Source organism: Budorcas taxicolor, unplaced genomic scaffold, assembly GCF_023091745.1.
Source record: "Budorcas taxicolor isolate Tak-1 unplaced genomic scaffold, Takin1.1 scaffold3314, whole genome shotgun sequence".
Lineage (NCBI taxonomy): Eukaryota > Metazoa > Chordata > Mammalia > Artiodactyla > Bovidae > Budorcas > Budorcas taxicolor.
In genome coordinates, this window is record NW_026292102.1 from 13,572 (window position 1) to 20,599 (window position 7,028).

At 40.3% G+C, this 7,028-nt stretch overlaps 3 non-coding genes across 3 annotated transcripts; all 3 read left to right on the top strand.

Moving 5' to 3' along the window:
- Positions 1 to 2,591: 2,591 nt before the first annotated feature.
- LOC128071291 (5S ribosomal RNA) lies at positions 2,592 to 2,710 on the top strand. Its single transcript, XR_008201811.1, has one exon. It is a non-coding gene; the product is annotated as a 5S ribosomal RNA (ribosomal RNA).
- Positions 2,711 to 3,269: 559 nt separating this feature from the next.
- LOC128071293 (5S ribosomal RNA) lies at positions 3,270 to 3,388 on the top strand. Its single transcript, XR_008201813.1, has one exon. It is a non-coding gene; the product is annotated as a 5S ribosomal RNA (ribosomal RNA).
- Positions 3,389 to 3,945: 557 nt separating this feature from the next.
- On the top strand, positions 3,946 to 4,064 carry LOC128071292 (5S ribosomal RNA). Its single transcript, XR_008201812.1, has one exon. It is a non-coding gene; the product is annotated as a 5S ribosomal RNA (ribosomal RNA).
- The last annotated feature ends 2,964 nt before the right edge of the window (positions 4,065 to 7,028 follow it).

Sequence of the window (7,028 nt, forward strand, 5' to 3'; positions counted from 1 at the left end):
ATAGGAAATTAAACCAATGGGGTTTGGGCAGCAAGAATAGGCCGCAGCCTATAGGTAAAAAAAAAAAAAAAAAAACAGGAAATTGAACCAATGGGATTTGGGCAGCAGGACTAGGCCGCTGCCTATAAGTATAAAAAAAAAAAAAAAAAAAAAAAAGAAAATTAAACCAATGGGGTTTGGGCAGCAGAACTAGGCCGCTGGCTATAGGTAAAAAAAAAAAAAAAAAAAAAAAAAAACACGAAATTAAACCAATCGGGTTTGGGAAGCAGGACTAGGCCGCTGCCTATAAGTAAAAAAAAAAAAAAAAAAAAAAAAAAAAAAAAAAAAAGGAAATTAAACCAATGGGGTTTGGGCAGCAGGGCTAGGCCACTGCCTATAAGTAAAAAAAAAAAAAAAAAAAAAAAAAAAAGAATTAAACCAATGGGGTTTGGGCAGCAGGACTAGGCCGCTGCCTATAAGTAAAAAAAAAAAAAAAATAAAAAAAAATAAAATAAAAACAGGAAATTAATCCAATGGGGTTTGGGCAGCAGGACTAGGCTGCTGCCTATAAGTAAAAAAAAAAAAAAAAAGGAAATTAAACCAATGGGGTTTGGGCAGCAGGACTAGGCCGCTGCCTATAAGTTAAAAAAAAAAAAAAACCAATGGGGTTTGGGCAACAGGAGTAGGCCGCTGCCTATAGGTAAAAAAAAAAAAAAAAAAAAAAAAAAAAAAAAAAAAAGGAAATTGAACCAATGGGGTTTGGGCAGCAGGACTAGGCCGCTGCCTATAGTTAAAAGAAAAAAAAAAAAAAAAAAAAAAACAGGAAATTAAACCAATGGGGTTTGGGAAGCAGGACTAGACCGCTGCCTATAAGTATAAAGAAAAAAAAAAAAAAAAAAAAAAAAGAAAAAAAAACAGGAAATTAAACCAATGGGGTTTGGGCAGCAGGACTAGGCCGCTGCCTATAAGTAAAAAAAAAAAAAAAAAAAAAAAAATAAATAAAAATAAAAACAGGTAATTAAACCAATGGGATTTGGGCAGCAGGACTAGGCCGCTGCCTATAAGTAAAAAAAAAAAAAAATAAAAAAAAAATAAAAAAAAAAAGGAAATAAACCAATGGGGTTTGGGCAGCAGGAGTAGGCCGCTGCCTATAGGTAAAAAAAAAAAAAAAAAAAAAAACAGGAAATTAAACCAATGGGGTTTGGGCCGCAGGGCTAGGCCGCTGCCTATAAGTAAAAAAAAAAAAAAAAAAAAAACAGGAAAAAAAAAAACAGGAAATTAAACCAATTGGGTTTGGGCAGCAGGGCTAGGCCGCTGCCTATAAGTTAAAAAAAAAAAAACAGGAAATTAAACCAATGGGGTTTGGGCAGCAGGACTAGGCCGCTGCCTATAGGTAAAAAAAAAAAAAAAAAAAAAAAAAAAAAGAAAAAAAAAGAAAAAAAAACAGGAAATTAAACCAATGGGGTTTGGGCAGCAGGACTAGGCCGCTGCCTATAGGTTAAAAAAAAAAAAAAAAAAAAAAAAAAAAGGAAATTAATCCAAAGGGGTTTGGGCAGCAGGACAAGGCCGCTGCCTATAGGTAAAAAAAAAAAAAAAAAAAAAAAAAAAAAAAAAAAAAAAAAAAAAAAAAAAAAGAAGAGGAAATTAAACCAATGGGTTTTGGGCAGCAGGACTAGGCCGCTGCCTATAAGTAAAAAAAAAAAAAAAAAAAACCAGGAAATTAAACCAATGGGGTTTGGGCAGCAGGACTAGGCCGCTGCCTATAGATAAAAAAAAAAAAAAAAAAAGGAAATTAAACCAATGGGGTTTGGGCAGCAGGACAAGGCTGCTGCCTATAGGTAAAAAAAAAAAAAAAAAAAAAAAAAAAAAAAAAAAAAAAAAAAACAGGAAATTAAACCAATGGGATTTGGGCAGCAGGACTAGGCCGCTGCCTATAAGTAAAAAAAAAAAAAAAATGAAATTAAACCAATGGGGTTTGGGCAGCAGGACTAGGCCGCTGCCTATAGGTAAAAAAAAAAAAAAAAAAAAAAAAATAAAAGTAAATTAAACCAATGTGGTTTGGGCAGCAGGACTAGGCCGGTTAGGGTTGCTAAGATACGTTTTCCACCACATTTCTATTACGAATCCCACGGCACCTTGGGAAAGACAACTTCGCTTCACATGGAGGCAGGGCCAGCAAATTGAGGGTGTAGGGCTTGGGACCAGGTCTCCGTCACTCCGGTGCCCATACTTTTTATCCGTAAGGAGTTACGCGGCGCACAGCATACCGTTGCAAACCTCTCCGAGAGCTCTACGATGGGGGTAGCCAGCTTGCTCGCTGTGCCCTTTTTGGAGCCCAAAATCGAACATTTTCATCAGTTTCGGGTCATTTTTCTTCTTTTGCTATGTTTTTCTGTTCCGGATCGTACTTCATGAGTTGTTAAAAGGACGACAACCTTACTCGCGGGACATTAGAGGGCCCTGCAACGCGTCGATATCACGTCTTACGAGGATACTGTGTTGTTGAAGCGGATGGGTTGTCATTAAGCCCATTGGGCCTTCTAATTGGGCCATCTCTCTAGGATGGGACTGTGAACCGTTAACACATAAAGGAATTGTGCCCTCAACTTGACGGGTGCGATCATACCAGCACTAATGCAACGGATCCCATCAGAACTCCGAAGTTAAGCGTGCTTGGGCGAGAGTAGTACTAGGATGGGTGACCCCCTGGGAAGTCCTCGTGTTGCACCCCCTTTTTCTATTTTTTTCGCTCTGGTTAGGGTTGCCAAGATCCTTTATCCACCACATTTCTATTATCGAATCCCACGGCACCATGGGCAAGACAACTTCACTACACGTGGAGGCTGGACCAGCAAACCGAGGGCGTAGGGCTTGTGACCAGGTCTTCGTCGCTCCGGTGCCCATAACTTTTGATCCGTAAAGAGTTATACGGCGCACAGCATACCGTTGCAAAGCTCGCCGAGAGCTCTACGATGGGGGCAGCTAGCTCGCTCGCTGTGCCCTTTTTGGAGGCCAAAATTGAACTTTTTCATCAGTTTTGGCCCACTTTTCATCTTTTGCTATGTTTTTTTGTCCCGGATCGTACGTCGTGAGCTATTAAAAGGATGTCAACCTTACTCGCAGGACATTAGAGGGCCCTACATCGCGTCGATATCACGTCTTGCAAGGCACGCTGCGTTGTTGAAGCAGATGGGTTGTTGTTAAGCCCATTGGGCCTTTTGAATGGGCCATCTCTCTAGGCTGGGACTGAGAACCATTAACACATAATGGAATTGTGCCATCAACATGACGGGTACGATCATACCAGCACTAATGCACCGGATCCCATCAGAACTCCGAAGTTAAGCCTGCTTGGGCTAGAGTAGTACTAGGATGGGTGAGCCCCTGGGAAGTCCTCGTGTTGCACCCCCCTTTTCAATTTTTTTTGCTCCGGTTAGGGTTGCCAAGATACTTTATCCACCACATTTCTATTATCGAATCCCACGGCACCTTGGGCAAGACAACTTCGCTTCACGTGAAGGCTGGGCAAGCAAACCGAGGGCGTAAGGCTTGTGACCAGGTCTCCGTCGCACCGGTGCCCATAAAATTTGATCCATAAGGAGTTACGTCGCGCACAGCATACCGTTGCAAAGCTCTCCGAGATCTCTATGACGGGGGCAGCTAGCTTGCTTGCTTTGCCTTTTTAGGGCCCAAAATCAAACGTTTTCATCAGTTTCGGGCCACTTTTCTTCTTTTGCTATGTTTTTCCGTCCCGAATCATACGTCGTGAGCTGTTAAAAGGAGGAAAACCGTACTCGCGGGACATTAGAGGGCCCTTCAACGCGTCGATATCACATCTTGTGAGGATGCTGCATTGTTGAAGCGGATGTGTCGTCGTTAAGCCCATTGGGCCTTCTGAATGGGCCATATCTCTAGGCTGGGACTGTGAACTGTCAACACATAAAGGAATTGTGCCCTCAACATGACGGGCGCGATCATACCAGAACTAATGCACCGGATCCCATCAGAACTCCGAAATTAAGCGTGCTTGGGCGAGAGTAGTACTACGATGGGTGACTCCCTGGGAAGTCCTCGTGTTGTACCCCCTTTTTAAATATTTTTTGCTCCGGTTAGGGTTGCCAAGATACTTTATCCACCACATTTCTATTATCAAATCCCACGGCACCTTGGGTAAGACAACTTCGCTTCACGTGGAGGCTGGGCCAGCAAACCGAGGGCGTAGGGCTTGTGACGAGGTATCCGTCGCTCCGGTGCCCATAACTTTTGATCCGTAAGGAGTTACGCGGCGTACAACATACTGTTGCAAAGCTCTCCGAGAGCTCTACGACGGGGGCAGCCAGCTTGCTTGCTGTGCCCTTTTTGGAGCCCAAAATCAAACTTTTTCATCAGTTTCGGGCCACTTTTCATCTTTCGCTCTGTTTTTTCATCCCGGATCGTACGTCGTGAGCTGTTAAAAGGACGACAACCTTACTCGCAGGACATTATAGGGCACTAAAATGCGTCGATATCACGTCTTGCGAGGATGCTGCGTTGTTGAAGCAGATGGGTTGTCGTTAATGTGATAACCCGAACCTGGCATGCATTTAATGGCATTTAATTGCATTTAATTAAGTGTTATCTTAAATGTTAGCATTGAATTATGTGTTTATTTTGGTTAAACATTCATTTGTAGCTTCATTTTCGTATTTATGTTAATCAGTTTTATTTTTCTTGCACCTTAATGTTCGGATTTCAATTAAATGAAAAGTAGCTCCGAGCCGGAGTAAATTTTGAACTATGTTACTTCTCAAAAATTATATTTTCTTAAATTCTTTGAGATTTAATTGTTATTCTTTTATTGTCACAAAGTGCATAGCATATCGAGAGTGACAGTTAGGAAATGATTTCTAGTCCTCAGCAAATAGTGAAAACTAGTGTTTAGTGTTTTAATTTTAGTAGTTTAGTTGTTATTAACTTGAATTTGATTTGTGATAGTTGTTTTAGCTTCAAAATGCATAAAATAAGCCTATTTGACCAAGTTTAAGTTAGTTTGACCAAAGCCTTGACCAATTGACTTGTTTGTCACCTTTTAAAAGCTTATATTAGCACAAAATAAAAATAAAAAAAGAAAGCTGAAAACAGAATGCAAAGGGGCCGAAACCATGGAGAGAAAAAAAAGACATTTCAACTTCAAATCTTCGATTCTTCGAGTGAGCTTGCACGGGGAGGTTTCCGAGGCATCCTACGAGATTTTTCTAGCGTCTAGGAGCGTCTAAGGTGAGGGTTTCATGTTTATTTGCGCATTTGAATATTTTGTGTATTAACTTTGATTTTTGGGTTTTATCCGTATATTGTTATTTTAATCATTTTGAGGCTTAAAGAATGTTCCCTAGCAATTGTAGAACATGTATTTATAGCTTTTTAACATTTTTTGCGGTTGAATATCGAAATTGATATATAAATTGTTAATTGAATAGTAAATTGTGAATAGTAAACCCCCGTTTTGATGAAGTTGCTCCGTTACGCGTTCTGTTGATGTAGGAAGGTGCTAGATATGCTAGAATGCCTAAATGTGTGGTTTAATTGGATTGTGTAATGGAAAAACGGAGAAAAATGGCTTAGTGAAAGTTTGGCATTTTATAGTTTTGCGTGATGGCATTGTCTCGGGAGGCCATGGAAGCACTTTTGGTGTGATTATGGTGTTGGTGGGGTGTTTGGTTAGGGTAGCGGTAGTTCAAATGAGCAAAGGGTGAAATCGGGGTTTTGCGTGAATTCTAGGGTTAAGTAGGGTTTCGGGGTCTTTAGACGTGCCTTATGGTGACCTAGGAGGATTGGTGAAGTCGGTTTCCAAAACTCGTGGCTCGTTTGAAAGTAGTGGCGTTTTGAAAGTTAGGGTCATTTTGTGATTTTGTGTGTTTTCATAGTATAATGCCTATAGAATCCTTAATATGGCTTGTTATGCTTGTTAAAGTTGATTATGATTGAATTTGTATGTCAATTGTTGATAATGCTTGTTAGTGTTGTTCTTGTTACATTATAGATTGTAAATGTTTGATATCTTGTTTATCGCCTCTAATTTGTATTGTTGTGCTATCGCTCGTTTATCGCCTTGTATCATGTCTTGCATTGCATAGTGTCAGGCGCGTGAGTGATGGGCCTCTCTGGGTAGCCTCGGGTTGCCAGTGTTGGTTGCTCTAGCTCCGTGTCCTATTCCCTTTTCTCGCTTGGGTTGCCGCCCATGGAGTTTTGGGTCGTAGAATTGACAGAGTATGTCCGGAGTACTCTAACGGAAGTTATAAGGTGGGTGAGCGGGCGCGTCATCGTTAAAGTCATCGAAATTGTGATCGGTACATTGCTCGTATGAGTGAACCATAGCCTTCAGAGTGTGGTATAGCTTTGAATGGTTGTGTTAATGCTTTCTTTAATTGTTTATTGTATTGTCGTGTATATTGAATGCCTTCTTATTGATTATATTGCTTAACTGTGCCTATTTGCATTGCACGAACTTCTTTCTCTCCACCTCGATATCTGTCTCGCCCTCACTGAATATACGTGTTGTGTATTCTCACTCCTTACCACCACGTTTCAGGAAATGCCATGTTAGCTGGAAAGTTCGTGATTACGTGAAAGATCATGCTTGAAGAGTTGTCTTGCGTGCTATGTGGCTTGAGTTGTCAAAGATGCAAAGATGTATGCTTCATGTGGTGTTTGTATTTAATGTTAAAAAGGAATGTAATTTAAGTTTTCTAGGTTATTGAAGTGATTTGAAAAAGCTAGTTTATGTATTCAGATTGAATAGTTTAACTTTAATGCATGTTTGTAATGTCCAAAGGAAAAGAGTTAGAATGGTACGATAGTCTATTTTATGCAACGGTTAGCATAGTTTAATTGCCTAGCATGAATGTTCTTGTCAAAGATGAAAAGAGATAGGATAGCTTTTAAATTGGAAATGTATATTTAGTTGTGTTCGCTTGTTGAGAACCAAGGCTCGGATGGCCTTGAGGTGTTTGTATGGTTGGACACGGTGCTGGTCCACTTATATGCTATTACAGGTTTTACGTTTTGCCTAG